We start from the raw sequence: 18,452 nt of genomic DNA, 5'->3' as shown, positions 1-18,452 counted from the left end.
ATCATATAATTGGCAAAGTGTGAGAATTTGACCTCCTCTTCCCCATTTGGATGCTCTTTATATCCTTCTTTTGCCTGATTGCATTGGCTAGAACTTCCAGAACTATGTTGAAAAGTAGTGGTGATAGAGGACACCCTTGTTAGGTTCCTGTTCTAAGTGGAAAAGCTTTCAGTTTTATTCCACTCAGTATGATATTAGCTATGGGTTTGTCATAGATGGCTTCAATCATTTTAAGAAATGTGGCACCTATGTCTATATTCTTAAGTGTTCTTGTTAGAAAAAGATGTTGAATTTTATCCAGTGCTTTTTCTGCATCTATTGAAAGGATCACAGGGTCTTTGTTTTTGCTTCAGTTAATATGGTGAATTACATTTATGAATTTGTGTATGTTAAACCAGCCTTACATCTCTAGGATGAAGCCTACTTGATCATGATGTATAATTTTTAAATATGTAGCTATAATCTATTGGCTAAGATTTTATTTAAATATTTTTGGATCAATATTCATTAGTGAAATTGGTCTGGAGTTCTCTTTATTAGTTGAGTCCTTTTCTGGTTTTGGAATCAGGGTGATATTTGCATCATAGAACATGATACAGAAGGTTTCTGTATCATAACATAACAATACTGAGGATGCAAGTTACCAAAACTTGGGGGACACTGTAAAAACAGTCCTAAGAGGGAAACATATTGCATTAGATGCCTACATCTAAAAAAGAGAAAGAGAGCACATCAGTAACCTAATGAATCATCTTCAAGAAATGGAAAAAGAAGAGCAATCCAAAATGGAGAAATGGAAAAATAAAAGCAATTTTACTTTTCTTTTCTGTTTATGTTTGCATCATAGAACATGACAGAAGCTTTCTTCCTTCTCAATGTTTTAGAATAGGTTTTGCAGCAAAGGTATAAGCTCATCTTTGAAAGTGTGATAGAATTCTGGTGTGAAGCCATCTGGTCCAGGGCTTTTTTGTTGGAAGATTTTTTTATTGTTTCTTTGAGCTCAGTGCTTAATATTGGTCTGTTCAAGAGATTTATTTTTTCCTGGTTACATATCCAGGGAGATGATGTGATTCCAGGTATTCGTCCATTTCCTCCACAGTGTCAAATTTCTGGGCATAGAGATTTTTATAGTAGAAATAATTTCTTGTATCTCTGTAGTATCAATTATTTCTCCCTTTTCATTTTATGATTGAGGTTATTACTAAAGATTTTACTTTTCTGTTTCTAGTTAATATGGCCAATGGTTTATCAATTTTATTAATCTTTTTGTTTCATTAATTTTCTGAATGATTCTTTTGTTTTTAATTTCATTTATTTCTGATTTAATTTTGGTTATTTCTTTACTTTTGATGGGTTTGGAATGGATTGCTCTTCTTTTTCTATTTCTTGAATATGCTTCATTAGGTTACTGATGCACTCTCTTTCTCTTTTTTAGATGTAGGCATCTAATGCAATATGTTTTCCTCTTAGGACTGTTTTTACAGTGTCCCCCAAGTTTTGGTAACTTGTATTTTCATTGTTGTTACGTCTGAGTAATTTAACAATTTTCTACTTATTCTCATCCTTAACTCAGCTGTCATTTAGCATAAGGTTGTATAATTTCCAAGTCTTTGTGTGGGGATGAAAATTTTTGTTGGAGTAGAGTTCCACCTTTATTGCCTTGTAGTCTGAGAAGATACAAGGTATAATTTCAGTTCTTTTAATTTTGTTGAGGTTTGATTTATGACCTAGGATATGATCTATTTTGGAGTATGTTTTATGGGCTGATGAGAAGAATATATATTCCTTAGCTTTGGGATAGTGTGTTTTATGTATGCTTATTAAGCCCATTTGTTCTAGGGTTGCATTTAAGTCTCATATCTTTGTTTAGTTTCTGTTTAGATAATCTGTCCAGTTCAACTAGAGGGGTGTTAAAGTTCCCAGAGGGGTGTTAAAGTCCCCAGCTATTATAGTGTTATAGGATATCATATTGCTCAGACCAATTAAGGTCTGTTTGATAAATCTGGGACCATTTAAGTTGGGTGCATAAATATTTAGGATTAAAATGTTCTCTTGATGTATTTTTTCCTTGACTAGTATGAAGTGACCATCTTTATCTTTTCTAACTTTAGTTACTTTAAATCTGCATGTATCTGAAAATAAGATTACAATCCTTCCTTTCTTCTGGTTTCCATTTGCCTGAAATATTGTTTTCCAACCTTTCACCCTGAGTCATACTTTGTTTTTCAAGATTAGGTATATTTCCTGGAGATAACATATGTATGGCTTGTGCTTTTTCATCCAATCTGTAAGCCTAGGCCTCTTCAGTGGGGAATTCAAGAATGTTCTCTCAAGAATGTTAATCCCATTAACATTTATTTAGAGAATTGGTAAGTATGGTGGAGTTCTAGTTTGATAAGTATGGTGGAGTTCTAGTCATCTTACTCTGTGAAGGCCTATTGCTTAGTTTTATCCTTTTTGCCATTGTGAAAGCTAGGTTTTGCCCTTTAGTTTCTGGGTGTTTACCTTGCTGGTTATCCTTTGTGATGGTAAGTGTGGAGAATAGGTCTAAGTATTTCCTGTAGAGCTGGTCTTGTGGTGAATTTCCTCAGTGTTGCATATCAGTAAAAGATTTGATTTCTCCATCAATGTTGAGGCTTAGTTTAGCAGGATACAGAATTCTGGGCTGAAAATTGTTTTGTTTAAGAAGGTTAAAGGTAGATGACCATTCTCTTCTGGCTTGGAAAGATTCAGATGAGATGTCTGATGTCACCCTGATGGATTTGCCTATGTTGGTCAATTGGCACTTACTCCTGGCTGCTTGTAGAATTTTCTCTTTCATCTTGACTTTGGATAGGTTCATTACAATGTGTCTTGGAGATGCTCTCTGTTTGCGTTCAGATGACCTGGAGTTCAATATCTTTCTAAAAGAAGTGTTTTGGAATCTTTGGTGATAGTTGGAAAATTTTCATTTATGATATCCTCCAGTAGGGCTTCCATTCTTTTGGGACATTCCCCTTCCTCTTCAGGGATACCTGCAATTCACATGTTTGAATATTTCGTGAAGTCTCATAATTCTCTGAGCGAACATTCTGCTTTCTCTCTCTTCTTTTCTGCCTCTTTAACTGACTGGATTAGCTCAAAAGCTTTAACTTCTACCTCTGAGATTCTTTCTTCTCCATGGTCTAATCCATTATTGATACTTTCTACTACATCTTTAAGTTTCCTGATTTATTTCTTTAAGTCCTTAGGCTCTGCCATATCCTTTCTATATTTTTCATATTTCCATCTATTTTTTGGTTCTGTTTCCCCACTTTTTTGTCAATTCCCTTTATTGTTTTTGCCATCCATATTTCTTTTTTTGAGAAAGAGTCTCAAGCTGTTGCCATCCATATTTTAAATTTTCTTTCTGTCATTTGCATGAATTCTTTATAGGTGGAATCCTCTGTGGTAGCTACCTCATGATCCTTTGGGGAGTTACTCTCTTCTGGTTTTTCATTTTGTCAAAAGAGCTGTGTTGGTTCTTCTTCTTGTGTGTTTTCTTCTTGTTCTCTTCCTTCTCCTACTTTTTCCTTATCACTACTTCCTTCACTTTAAATTTCCTTGTCTCACAACTTAAGTGTTGAAATGGCCTTTTAGTATAAGGCCAAAAAGAACATAAGGGTATAAACAGTGAGAAGAGAGAAAAAAAGAAGACAAAGAGGGGAAAAAAGAAGGGGTGATGGAAGAAAAGAATTGAAAAAGAGTAGAGAAAAATGCCAGTAAGTGAGAAAGATTGTGAAAGGTGAAATGGTGGTGTTTGGTGGGGTGCTTTTACCACATTTGCAGCTTTAAGACTTTGAGGGACCTGGCTGGATAAGTCCCTCAACATAAGGAGCTCCTTACCAACCCAGGCAAAAACAAGACACCATCTATGCTAAATATAGACAGAAATCAGCAGTATGTTGCAGTAGGGACCACCCAATACCTTCTTTCCAAAGGTCAAACCTAGAAGGACACCCAAGATCGTGAGCTTGTGGCCTTCTTGAGCCAGACCAAAGCCATGACCCCCTCCAGCCAGACCAATACCATGACTCCCAGCCCTCAGAGAAAAGAAATGTAAAAATATAATAAAAATAGGTTTAGAAATTAAAAATATAATTATAGAAGCTCAAGAAGAAACATAAAAAGGATATCTTAACTGTTGAATGAGAAATTTACATGGGAAGATGAGAAAGTATAAAAACTTCTGCCAAAAGACAGAAAAAGGAGACAAATTTAAAAAAAGACTAAAAGGGGCTGAAAAACTGTAATCAAAATGGAAGAGTCCTTGCTATTGAAAAAAAAAGTGAAAAAATAAAAATACAACCAAACTAAACAACAACAACAGCAAAGACAAAAGAGAGAAAGAAAAAAAAGCCTAAGGACAAAAATTTAAAAGAAGCAAAAAATGTAAAACAGTGCACGCACACATGGGCCTATATTGCAATATATTCCCTGGAAACCATAGGAAAATCTGTAGTGTTAAGAGACAGAGAACACATGCTGGATTTTATTTATATGATGGGAGTCAGAAGCCACTTTCTAATTGCAAAGGAGACTGTGTCTTGTCTTCCTGACTTCTTTGCCGTTAATCTGGGCCTGTTGACTTTGTCAATATTCAGTCCCTGTGGGAGTGCTGCTCTAAAGTTCTTGCCAGACTTCCCAGGATGCTCAGCAGACAATGTCCCCTGACACTAAAGCTGTCCTTTTTGGAGGTGGTGGGGCTGCTCAGTTCACCCACAAGGATAGCTGCTCAAGCTCATCAGGTGCACCAGAGCTGGCTGTGCACTAGGACCCTGCAGACTGTTCCTCTCATGTGCTGTGGTTTTTCTACAATGGCAGTGCCCCACCAGCAGCCAAGCTGATGGGAAAACCATCCCACCCAGTGTTAACCCAGTTGCCATATGCTGTTCGAGTCTACTTGCTGCTCCAAAGAACAGCCCAGAACAAAATCAAACTACAGCAGGACAACTCTTTCCTGTATCCAGCCCTCCATGGGAGAACCTGCCAACTATCTGGCCTTTGCCTGTATCAAGCACCTGGTGCCTTCTGTGTCAGTTTTCCTCAGCTCCAGACCTCTTTGCTGGCTTTTGACATCTCCTGCTGCTTCATTGTGCCATTGGAGTGATGTTTCCTTCTTTCTTTCCTTTTTTTTTTTGAGATAGAGTCTCACTCTGTCACTCTCAGTAGAGTGCCATGGCATCACAGCTCACAGCAGTCACTAACTCTTGGGCTTATGTGATTCTTTTGCCTCAGCCTCCCAAGTAGCTGGGACTACCAGCACCTGCCACAATGCCCAGCTTTTTGTTGTTGTTGTTGCAGTTGTCATTGCTGTTTTTGCTTGCCGGGACAGGGTTTGAACCCACTACCCTTGGCATATGGGGCCGGCTCCCTACCCACTGAGCCACAGGTGCTCTCCTGGAGTGATGTTTCTGTGAAGATTCTTCTAGCTGGAGGTGGCTCATGTCCACTTTCCAATGTCTCATCAGCTAAGAGATGTCTCTAGTCTGCCATCTCGCTCTGCCCCTAACAGTCTAATTTCTATAGAAGGAGAAATATAGCTAAAAGTTAAACAGCCATTATAACCTAACTTCAATACTGCTATAACTGCTTGCTGTTGTGTGTCATGTACCTTTCACAGAGGCAAGATTTGTAACTTCACAAACCACTTCTGTATATAACATCACTATTGTAAATCTGAAACTGGTCTTTTGTATGTCTCCTAGACTTAGCATACCAGGGACCAACTAATATCAATTGGGCCAGTGACCATGAGTGGAAATTGATCCAAACAACCCTCAGTCCCCTATCCAGTAACTCCTGTTTACCAAGAAGACAATTTCTGCTTCCCAGCTATGTGAGTTCATCCCCAGCTGATCAGCAGACCTAACCCCCTAGCCCTTTGTTTGCCAAATCACCTTTAAAAATCTTAGCCACAAAATTTTGAGGAGATGGATTTGAGAAGTTTTTCCCATCCTCTCATTTGGTACCTTGTGATATGAAATTGTTTCTCTGCTATTAAGGAGCTCATGAAATTTCATTTCAAATATGATTTCTTGGTATAAAGAGTCTTTTAAATTAAAGGCCCTTAGAGATTTCTCTCTATCTGCATAAACCAGGCCCATTAAAAGGAACAAAGACTTCCTTTCTCACTATATTTCAGGAAAGTAGATCAAGAATGAAAACATACCTTGCCTAAATCATTTTAAGTATGATACCTGTCTCTCAGGTTAATTTGATTTGCAAAGAGAATCACTTATAAGTCAACTTGTTTCCCCTAGAAACCATTTATTGCCTCCAAACAGAATGACCTATATTTCTCATATCTTCCTTCCCTCTAAAAGGAAGGTGTAAAAATGGTGGACCTCATTGGGACAACGGGTAATCACTCTGTGATTCTCCCCATGCACAGAGTAAATAAACCTCTTTGTCTTATTAATCTTCCTTAATTATAGATTGATCTTTCGGCAAATTTTTAGGGGAAAGGAGAAATTTCCCCTCTTCCCTGCAGCTGTAATTCCCACTCTCTCAGTATAATTGCCTTTATCTGGGCAGTAGGCAAAAGACCCATCCCTCTTGGAGATATAAAACATATGACCTGGTGCCCTGCTTTTTTTTAGACATGGCTTCAAAATGTAAATCTCACAGAGAAACCCAGAATACGGCATGGCTTCACTGCACAGGTGGTTGGGTAAGAATGCACAGGTGGTTGGGTAAGAATGACTGAGGAAGGGGCCTAAACTCCCTATAGGGAACTAAGGGGATCCAGAAATCATTATGGGGCTCTGGGGCGGTAGGTTCTTTGGACTGTTGCTGACTTATTAACTAGAGGGCTGAAGGGAGTTGTCCACAATAGTGAGAGGTGAAAAGAAACTGAAGTGGAGGGAAGGACAGGCCAGCCATACTGGTGACCTCATAACAGCTGCAAGAGGCCTCAGAGGACCAATAGTGCCAGTAAGAACTAGGATGGAGCCAATCCAGTAAGAAAGACCAGATCAATTTTCAATTATAATGGGAGTAAGACCCAGACTGAGCTTAAAAGAAGAACAGGGCTCACAAATACACTGAAGAAAGGGTTAGATATCTCAAGATAAATTCTCCTTTTCTAAAACTTTGGGTGAAATGCTAACAATGGTCAACATGAAATAATTGCCAATGGTTGAATTTCAGCTTCCACAAATTTGGGGCCATGAATGTGTGTGGCTTTTTTTAGTGCACTTTAAACAATCTCCCCCCAACTCTCACCTAAATATGGAGTATTGGAGTATATCATAGGAACCCAGAAGTCTATGTTAAACTAATGAATATCTCATCCAGAGATATTCATCTCATCCATTCCATTTGAGATTCATCTCATCTCATCCATTTCTATTTGATCTGAATAACTGTGCCACACTACAGTGTTGAAGTCATGATAAAGAATACTGTTGGGGCACAAAAGATGATATAGTATAGCACGTTGGTGTGCGAAGGGAATTGAGAAAACTGAAGAAGTGGGAAGGTCATTGTCTAACTTTCTTGTATCTTTCTCCCCCAAAGACACTCGTGTAACAGGTGTCCAGCCCTATACCAAGAGGAAAGAAATGTCACACACAGACTCCAAGAAGAATCTGAATAAATCCACTTTGGTAAGTTCCCCTAGTTTATTGCCATTAGATTCCCTTTAGAAATGATTCCCTTTATCCTATAATCATACTTCTGCATGACTATCCATAAAAATACACAGTGGTACCTGGGTTGTTGGGTCCTGTGTCACATGAAACTTTAATAAAATAAATTTGTTATGCTTTTCTCTTGTTAATCTGCCTTTGTGATAGGGATGTGAGCAATGAACCTTGTGATGGGGAAGAAGAGATATTTCTTTTTCTCCTCTATGATACCAACTCTTGAAAATTCTTATTGCTGGTGGTTAGGAGAACATGAAAAGAAGGAAATTGGCATTCTTTGGATGGGCTCTTTTAGCATAAGAATGCTCTAACATTATGCTCTGAGTAGCTCATTTATTTTGTAGATGCTCTACTCTGAAGATTAGAAAACTCCAGGGCCAAGGATGCTTAGACAGTAATTTCACAGTGTTGGCTCTAGCAGTAGTAAAGTGATGTGGGACTTCTAATAAATATTGGGCAGAGCAGAACGGAGCTGGGAGCTTGGAGGGGGTAAAAAAGAAGACAAAATGGAGGCCAGAGAGAGGATCTTCCTGATACTTAGAAGGGGTAGATTTCAATGTTATTTTTTTTATATGATTTGTTCTCTTTTTTCTGTTTCCATCCTTTGTCCAATCAACTCTCAGGTCATTTCCCTCGTAACCTTCCTTTTGGGTCCATATCTGTTCTTAACTTCTGTATTCCTAAATCAAGACGTTTTCCATATCCCTACTACTTGTTTGAGAATATTTAGTTCAGCCAGAAGTTTTGGGTTATGAAGTTTTTGAAGAAGTTTTTATCTGCAGCACACTTTGGTTTGTGTTTTATGACTTTTTTATACTGGTTTGTGTGGTTGTGGTCTGCTTTCCATCTATTCCGATTCACTTCATGGGCAGGGTTCCTAGTTTGACAACATCCTCTTATGTCAATTCTGCCTTCTATGCAGTTTCTTTTATAGAAAATAGTGTCATTGATTGGTGGGGAGAAATTGGCATATCTTGTTTCTGTTTAGTTTCTGTAGGATCCTTAGTAGTTTATTTTTATTTCTTTCCTACTCCTTATTACCTTGTTTCCAACAAGTACCACCCCATTTCTTTGTACCTGATATTTCCCCCAAAGTAACGCTTACCAAGAATTTCCCTCTGGTTTCACACATTTTCAAGCCCCTTCCCTTTGGCTGGTGCTATAAACTATCAAGTCCCATCCCATGTTCAGTATTTTTGTTTTCAGGGTAACAGAGAGATTTTATTTAGGAAAAACAAAGAGAAAGTTTGGAGCACTTCCAAAGGAGGTTCCCTCTCATGAAAGAGAAAAGGTGAAAGAGACCCTATGTTCAGTATTTTGCTGTTTGCTGTTGGACTTGCACTCGTGAAGGTGCTTCTGTCTACAAGTTGTCCAAGTCCTTTGCTCCTTTCTATGCTTTTTCTTTTTCCTTTCCTTTCCTTTCCTTTCCTTTCCTTTCCTTTCCTTTCCTTTCCTTTTCTTTCTTTTTCTTTTTCTTTTTTTTTGCAGTTTTTGGCCAAGGCTGGGCTTGAACCCACCACCTCCAGCATATGGGGCCGATGCCCTACTCCTTTGAGCCACAGGCACACCCTCTATGCTTTTTCTTAAAAACTCTTAAACTTCTTCCCCCTCACTCTTTGCCCTCATGGGTTTGCAATGGTAGGCAAGCAGTAGTAGCCCTTTAGAATTTCTTTCCCCTCTACTTACAGTATAAGTTGAAGGTCGTGATGTTCTATCTCCTTGTAATGCTGAAGACCCAAGTCAAGTATAGTTTATTTTTTTCTCATTGTTTACTTTGTTTCTTTTTTTTTTAGCAGTGAGGTGGGGTGGAGGAGAGTATGAGGAAGACTAAAAATCAGGCAGCCACCACTGCTCCCTCCAAACTTGGGGGATCCTGGGAAGAAGACCAAAATCTAAGTCATGGAGAATTCTTTATAAATATTTTTCCCATGATCTGAGCTGTGAGTGTCTGTCTAATTGCTTCTCCATTCTGATGGTGGACTGAGTCCTGCTATGTCAGGATGAAATGCCAGGTTTATGTCTTCAAGTGGGGCACATTTCCTTTGTTGCACTTCTACCAAGCAAATAGTTCCCCAATTTTACATTTACTTTCCTTTCTCTTCCTTTGTGTATGCCCCTGTTGGGCTCTCTTCTGAGCCTTCCCGACTTCTCTCCTGAAATAATGCAATTATCAAAAGCAGGTCATGTTCTCACTGTTTTCAGTGGCCTGGTGCCAACTCTGAGGCTTGTGGACCCCAAGTCCTCACCAAGGGCTCTTAGATGGTTGGGGTTTCTTTAATGGATTATCACACTGACACAGAGACAAACTTATGGACCTTCTTTATGTTTAATTAATATAGATTTGTTTGTCTAACTTGGGAGTGAGTTATGGCCATTTTTGACATATTCCCAAGGCTAAAACGAGAGGAAGCTAAAAATAATAATTTAGAATGATCAGCTTCCAATCCCTACAGACACAAATAATGGCTCTTTGCAGTATGATTTCCATTTTAATGTAACCATTGCTGTAGGATACCCAGCACAATTAAACCTCTCGGGACCTATCCAGCTAGCGCATCCTTTGAATCAGGAAAATTGAGTCTATATACAGTAAGATTGTTTATTAACATGCAATTTAGGAGGCATTTATGCTAAGCCCCAAAATCTAATTAGTGGTTTCCTGTTTACAGGAAAGTGTTCATTTATTTCATTTTCCATTCACCTGGGTCTATAATCAGTTCTCATGCTTTATTTCCATTCAAATGATATCATTTTACCTTTCATCCCCAGCTCTCCACAGAAGGACCCGGGAATCAAATGTACCAGAAACAAATGGCAGTAAGGATTCAAAGTGAGGACTTTAATTAAAATGTGTAGGTCCTCACATCATTAATTGAAAGGAGCTAATAAAATGCATTATATCAATAATGAGAAAGGACATTAGAATGTGCTTTAGTAGGGAGCTTCTCACTTAAAAAGCCTGATTTTATTTCTCACCAAGGGCCTGACTCCTTTCCATCTGTGGCTCTGAGTGTCCCTTGTGACTATGAGTAATAAACTATATTGTTTCATTGCTCTTGGGTTTACAGGAAGTCTGGATGCCATAATTACACTACTGCCTCAGTTAAGCCTTGTGGGAGGAAGAACTGACATAGGTATTTTAAAGCTTTTCCAACCTATTTATCTATATGAGGTAGTTTATGACTGAGCTTGCATACCTTGGGGCAGAATGAGAGTAGGAAATCATTATCTGAATGTCTTTGGACACTATGTGGTCTCTCAGTGCGTAGGCCTGAGTTGTAGCCTATGAAGTGCATGAAGGTAGCACACTGAGACTTCTGTGTACCCGAATATCTGGGCTTTCAAAATATAGTATATATATATTTTTTAATTGTGCAGATACATGCTACAGAATTCAACCTAAAGTATTGCCCTTTTTTGCATTGACAGTCTGGTACAAAGCAAGCTTAATGGTTTGTCCATGTGTTTAAATGCTTAAAACCATATTCTCTCATTTAAGACTTGAGATTTGGTGACACTTAATTAAGTACTATATATTGAAGGGTTACACTGGTTATAGTGGAGTTGTATAGTTCCACTTGAAAGAATATTTTGTCTTGTTTGTTTCTCTTCTTGTGATGTCAGCAGCTATTGATTGTCATTGACCATCAATGATCTCTTATATCATTTGCAGTTGCAAAATTGTGATTTCTTATTATAGATTTTCTTTATATTAACTCAAACAATTCTATAAAGATAGGATTCTTATCAACTGTTTAGTTACATTTAGGTACAGTGTGTACAAGAAAGAATATCCTTTAAAGATGACTAATAACTCGTGGCTTCAAACATGTAAGCTATATTCCAACCCATTGAAGATATTATTCTTACTGAACCTCAGATTTTCCCATTTTTGTCCAGTGGGATTCTTCAAGTTGGCTCCTGAATCCTTTGCCATGACTTCATCCCAGAGGAGAATTCTCTCACCCAAGCCATATAGGATTCTGACAGGCAAAGCCTGGTTGGAGATGATCTTAAGATAACAAATTTTAAAACCCACAAGGAAATATATGAGCAATAATCAACAAAACAGGAGAAGTAGAGCTCCAAGAATTTCATAACATAGAATGATATGAGAGAGTATTGATATATATGTACATATATACACATATATATACACACATATATTTAAAGATAGACAAATACAAAAAAGGAAATTGAAACCTTAAAGAAAGAAGATGACTCTGAGCAAAAATGGACAAACAGATTTGAAAAGTACTTAATAGGGTACTAAACAAAAGCAAAACAGTTATAATTTAAACCTCTAAGAAGTAGATGGATAAAATAGGTTCTTCAAATATCTTTTTAAATCATCCATTGAATCTAACTATAAGACAGAGAAAACAAGCACTTAGAGATAAAGATGTGGAAATATTAATGAATGGCAAGGATAGAAAAAAGCTTAGTAGGTCTAATAGGTGCATCAAAAAAATAGAATTGATTACATTCAGGAAATGACTGAGAATTTTCTGTAACTGAAAGATATTCAGAATGAAGAGGTCCAAATGAGTCCCAAGTAGTGTTTTATTTATTTATTTATTTAGACAAAGTCTCACTTAGTTGCCCTGGGGTTGAGTGCCCTGGCATCATAGTTCTCAGCAACCTCAAACTCTTGGGCTCAAGCAAAGTGATCCTCTTGTCTCAGCCTCCTGAGTAGCACCTGCCACCACACCTGGCTGTTTTTTCTATTTTTAGTAGAAACAGGGTCTCACTCTTGCTCAGGCTGGTCTCCTGAGTTCAAGCAATCCACCCAGTTCAACCTCCCAACATGTCAGGATTATAGGCATGAGCCAAGGCAACAGGCCCAAGCAGTGTTTTTAAACACACACATAGCACACACACACACACACACAAACTATAGCTAGATACCTCATAGTAAAATGTAAGAATCAAGGGTTCTACAGAAAAATTTAAATACAACCAGGAAGAAAAACAGATTTTCCAGACTTCTCAATGACAATCATAAAGGTCAGGAGACAGGGAGATAAGTATCTTCTAACTGGTGAAAGTAACTGACATTATTCCTCAAAGTTTAAATTCCATACATAGTTAAATATTCATTGGAAAATGAAGGGAAAAAGATAATTTCAGAAAAGGCTGAGAAAATTTACCACTCGCAGACCCTCTTTGAAAGGATCTCTAAAGGACATACTCAAACAGAATTCAGGAGAACGGAACATGATATAAAATGCAATAGAAAGAAAGAAGAAAGGAGGGAGGGTGGGAGAGAAGGGAGGAAAAGGAAGTAAGATAAAGGAAGGAAGGAACTGGTATGAAAATGTAGAAAACACATTATTAAATTTGTTAAATCATTTATGGATTAAATAAGAAACCATAATGGAATTAAAACAGAATGACCACGAAAAGACTTATTGAGGTTCAGATAAATCAATGATTATTTATCAGTAATAATTATTTATCACTAATTATCAGTAAACAGAGAAATTTACAGCATTAAATCTTATAAGGGACAACATTTAATGAACTAAAGGTCTGATTTTGGAATTAAAAAAGGTACAACATAGACTATCAGCAAGTTTCTCAGCAGAAACCTTGTAGACCATGAAAGAATGGGATAATATGTTCAAAATGCTGAAGGAAACAACTCATACTCAAGAAGACTACACCCAGATAAGCTTCATAAATGAAAGAAAAAGTTCTTCCCAGACAAGCAAAAGCTGAAAGAATTTACCACTATTAGACTGGCAACGATCTCAAATAACAACTCAATATTGCACCTCAAAGAACTAAAAAACTAGAACAAACTAAACCCAAATTACTAGAAGGAAAGAAATAATAAAGATCAGAATGTAAATAAATGGAATAGAGACTAAAAAATCTACAAAAGATCAACGAAGAGTTGGTACCTTGGAAAGATAAATGAAATTGACAAATATTTAGTTAGACTAAGAAAAAAGAGAGATGACTCAAAATCAGAGATGAATAAGGAAATATTACAACTTATACCACAGAAATGCAAAGGATCATGAGAGATGATCATGAACTGTTACATACCAACAAATTGGATAATCTTAGAATAAATAGATAAAGTCTTGGGCATTTGAAACCAGTTGAAATTGACTCACAAAAAAATAGAAAATCTGAGTAGACCAATAATGAGTGAGAAAATTTTAAAAACTCTGTTCCTCATTATGGCCAAGGTTCTAGATCCAATTACCAGTTTTCAGGAAATACAGAGGATGGAAGAATAGGATTCTGTATGCCACAGGGATTCCATCAGCAAAACACAGACTGGGGGTGATTTATAGAATGAATAACCTGGTTTCTTTCCCAAATAACTTGCAAGGAAAGGAATTGATAGGGGTAGAATCTCTAGATTGAGAGAAATTTAGAGACATGACAACCAACTATAATGAGTGGACCATATGTGGATTTCTGACTCAAACAAACAGAGTATAAAAAAGACATTTATGAGATAATTAGAAATGTGAACATTGATAGGATATTTGATGATTAAGAAATGATTTCTAATTTTTAATTGTAATAATGGTTATGTTTAAATAGAATCCCTGTCTTTTTAAGATACATAATGTTAGTAGGCTTGAAATAATGTGAAGAAATGGTTGTATGTTTAGGATTTGCTTAAAATAGTATAGTGGGGAGGGACATGGATAAGGATCAAAATGAAGCAAGACTGGTCATGAATTCATAATTGTTGGGTCTAGGTGATGGGTATATGGAAATTCATCATGCTACATATTTTTAGATGTTTGAACTTTTCCATGATAGAAAGTTACAAAAAGACAATCTACAACATACTCTGTTGTGGCAGTAAGAGTGGGCTATTATAGAAACACATAGACTGAGCCCAGAGGGGCTGGAAGGCTTCTTGGAGACAGATGTCCATGGCTCTCCAGGCCCAGCACTCATGGACACCAAATTCCTCCCTTCAGTCTCGGAAATGAAGAGCTATAGCCTCCTACAGAGCTTGAGTGGATACGTGGAGCTCCTGCAGACTTGGTCCTCTATCTCTGACTCATTCTTTTCCTAAGGTTTTCCTTTAGACCCAAGATTATGTATCAGGCCACGGTTTGTGTGCCTCCTTGGCTTTGAGACAGGGCAGGCACTTGGAACTGCCTCTTTGTTGAAAATAGCCAGACTAGCTCTTGTTTTAAATAGAGGGATCCATAAGCCACCACTGTTAGCTGTACGAAACTCACAGAAACCAAACTCAAAGATGAGCCTCAGAGATCTTTCAGTCTAACACCCTAAATTCAAGTTGAGATCTGGAAGCCTGTGGCACTTTGCTCAAGTATTTTCACCTTCCTAGTGATGGGAACACTAGAATGCAGAGATGTGGTTTGGTTTGGTTTCCTCTCTGTTGAATTTCTTTTTAAGCTTTCCCCTGCAAAAAAAGAGCTTCCTGATTTCATAATATGTACATTCTCAGGTTGAAAGCTATGAGAATTGCTGCCATTGATTTAAACAGAACATTTCTTAAATTTATGTGAGTACCCTACCCCCACATTTTTCCGAATATGTGTTGTCCCTGAGAGTTTGTGCTCTATCTACAAGAACACCTTGGGGATGCCTAGTCTATACCTTGATAATTTCCCATTCCTCCATTTTCTGTCTCCCTGATGCCTGTGGCTGGGCTTTGAGCTCTGTCTTTTCTCTTTAATCCCACTAAATATGACTCATGTCTGATTAAGCCCTTCAGATCCTTGGGATGATCTCTACTAGGAGTGAGATATTGTGTTATCAGGCAAGCATTCTGAGACCTGCATTAAGAGGTGGGACATGGCAGTATATGGTGGTGGTTAAGCTGTGCACTTTGGCGCCAACCAAAGTGTCTGGGCTTGAATCTTAGCTCTGTTCCTTATAAGCTCAGACAAATTATTTAACCTTTTCATACCTCAGATTTTCTCATTAAGTGCATGCTTGCAAAGCGGGATTAATGATTGCTTCCTTATAGGATTTTTTTTAATTAAATCATAGCCGTGTACATTAATGCAATCATGGGGTACAATGTGCTGGTTTTATATACAATTTGAAATGTTTTCATCAAACTGGTTAACATAGCCTTCATGGCATTTTCTTAGTTATTGTGGTAAGACATTTCTATTCTACACCTAGTAAATTTCACATGTACTCTTGTAAGACCTTATAGGATTTTTGTATGAAATTTATAAATTACCTTTTCTAGAGCAAATATTACTCCAGCCCAGAATGTAGGCAGGAATCACCTACTGCTCCATCTCTCCAGGTTAGGAGGATTCATCCTCACCACTATCCTAATGAAATGAAGAATACCCAGTTCTCTCTTTAGAAATTTCTATATGATGATTGTACATTTTTATTGTTCTTTTCATTGGGGATGAGGTACAGAGGTGGGAAGGGAGCAAAGAAGAGGGATAAGGGATCAGGGGACACTACTAGCTGAGAACCAGAGAAAGTTTCAAGGTTTGTCTCGATAGAGAACTTTCATGATTGCAAGCACACATGTGGAAACATTATCTTGTTGTCTTTGACCTCAGACTAAGAAGGATCCTTAGACACTGCTAATCAGACTCTTACTTGAAGCTGGACTCCCCATTTGTTTTTGAAGCTGCTTTTCTTTCTGGAATGAACAGAAAGAACACAGTCTCTAGGCAGAACACCAATAGTGACCACAATGGTTACAATATCAACCAAACTAGCCATTAGGCTCCCCTCAGACCTTCAGCGATGAGAAACCACTTAAATGAGAAACCATTTTAAATGCCTCACATAGCTCCCTGCATCAGGAAGTTATATACATGTTGCCAAAAGATGTCTGTGCAATTATTTGATTAAGTTGCTACCTGGTTTGATGCAGATTTTGACATCACCATATCTCTCTGCTGTGATACACAAGGAAGGAATGTTACTAGTTGGCACTTGGGATCCTTTCCCAAAGGAGCTCCTCTCTTCACAGCCATTTTCCATCTGCTCTTCCCTGCAGCAGAAGCTTTTCAGTGTAGATGTTTTTCAGCTGGAACGGGAGCCCATGGTGTGGGTAAACATAATTAGTGTATTTCTAAGAAAACACAATGGGCTATGCAGAATGCAAGTGCTTTGCATTTTTAGAGAAATGTCATAGGATATTTGCTCCAGTACTTTCTGCCTTATTGGGGGGAAAAAAAAGCAGATGGGGATTATGGTAATTAAAATGTAGAATCATTAAAAAGAAAAAAAAAAAAAACCAGAGATAATGGCCATACATTCTGGTTGGTTTGTTCAGTCTCAAACATTTGAAATTCCTTTCATGAGGTATAAATAACTATGAAGAATCTGCAAGTCACAGGAATTGAAATAAGAAATACACAAGAACCCCACAGTTACTGTCCCTAACACAGCCCACAGGAGGGAGGCAACCCTGGGGGACGGAGGTCACAGGAAGACGGGGCTGTTTGTTTGCTCTGCTGGGAGAGAGCAGGCGACTTAAAGGAGCACATTTAAGAGCTTTATGACCTTGGCAAGTCAAGTCATCTTAACTGTTTAGACTTAGGTTTCCTCTTGTAAAACTGGGATAAAGAATTTTTTTTTGGTTTGTTTTGTTTTTGAGACAGAGTCTCAAGCTGTCACCCTGGGAAGAGTGCTGTGGTGTTACAGCTCACAGCAACCTCAAACTCTTGAGCTTAAGCGATGCTCTTGCCTCAGCCTCCCTAGTAGCTGGGACTACAGGCACCTGCCACAATGCCCAGCTATTTTTTGGTTGTAGTTGTCATTGTTGTTTGGTGGGCCCAGGCTGGATTTGAACCTGCCAGCTCTGGGGTATGTGGCTGGTGTCCTAGCTGCTTGAGCTACAGGTGCCGAGCCTGGAATAAAGAGTTTTAAAGCATCTGTATGATTCAAACTTTTCTGGAATTAAAAAAGACATCAGAAACACACTCATAGCAAGTGAGTCTTACATATGTAATCTCATTATTTTTCCTCACAGCAACTTGGTATCAGGGCCTATCATTCACAGTTTCCTGATGAGGACAGGAAGCTTCAGAATCATCATCTGACTAGCCTGAGATAGTGATTAAGTGGTCACAGACACCTGGTTTGAATCCAGCTCTGTCTGAATCACTAAATCATGCTTTTTTTACTTCAGAAAATGATATTTTCTTAGTTACTAAAGATCAGGAAAATGAAAATGCTGGTAGTAAGCATTAGTTCTTTCATTGTCAGATATTTATCAACTCCCTATAGCTGCCTGACCTTGTGCTAGCAGGTGAGAATACAGTGGGAGCCCTTTGTAGCTAACTGTCCCGGGACGCTTGAAGGTGTTATCATTAATGTTCTTCCTTGCCACTAAAAAAGAAAAACAATCATTACATTTGATCGTCCTTGAAGTTGTGCAGCCTCCTACAATTTCAAGGCTCTTCAGTTTTGTTTTGTTTTCTTTTTTTTTTTTATTGAATGGTAACTATGTACATTAATGTACTTCTGGGGTACAGTGTGGGGTTTTCACACACAATCCAAAACACTTCCATCAAACTGGTTAACATAGCCTTCATGTCATTTTCTTAGTTATTATTTTAAAATGTTCACATTCTACTCTTAGAAAGATTCACTTGTACCCTTGTAAGATAAACCTCGGAAGGGATCCCTCCAAACCCCCTCCCTCCACCCATTCCCCTCTCCCCTTTCCCTCCCGCCTCCCCGTATTCTTAGGCTGTTATTAGGTTACAGCTTTCATATAAAAGGTATAAATTAGTTTCATAATAGGGGTGTGTACATTGGATACTTTTTCTTCCATTCTTGTGATACTTTGCT

Source organism: Otolemur garnettii, unplaced genomic scaffold (genome assembly GCF_000181295.1).
Source record: "Otolemur garnettii isolate 467f Iridium unplaced genomic scaffold, OtoGar3 scaffold00001, whole genome shotgun sequence".
Lineage (NCBI taxonomy): Eukaryota > Metazoa > Chordata > Mammalia > Primates > Galagidae > Otolemur > Otolemur garnettii.
The sequence above is the reverse complement of the archived record's forward strand: the minus strand, read 5'-3'. Positions refer to the sequence as shown.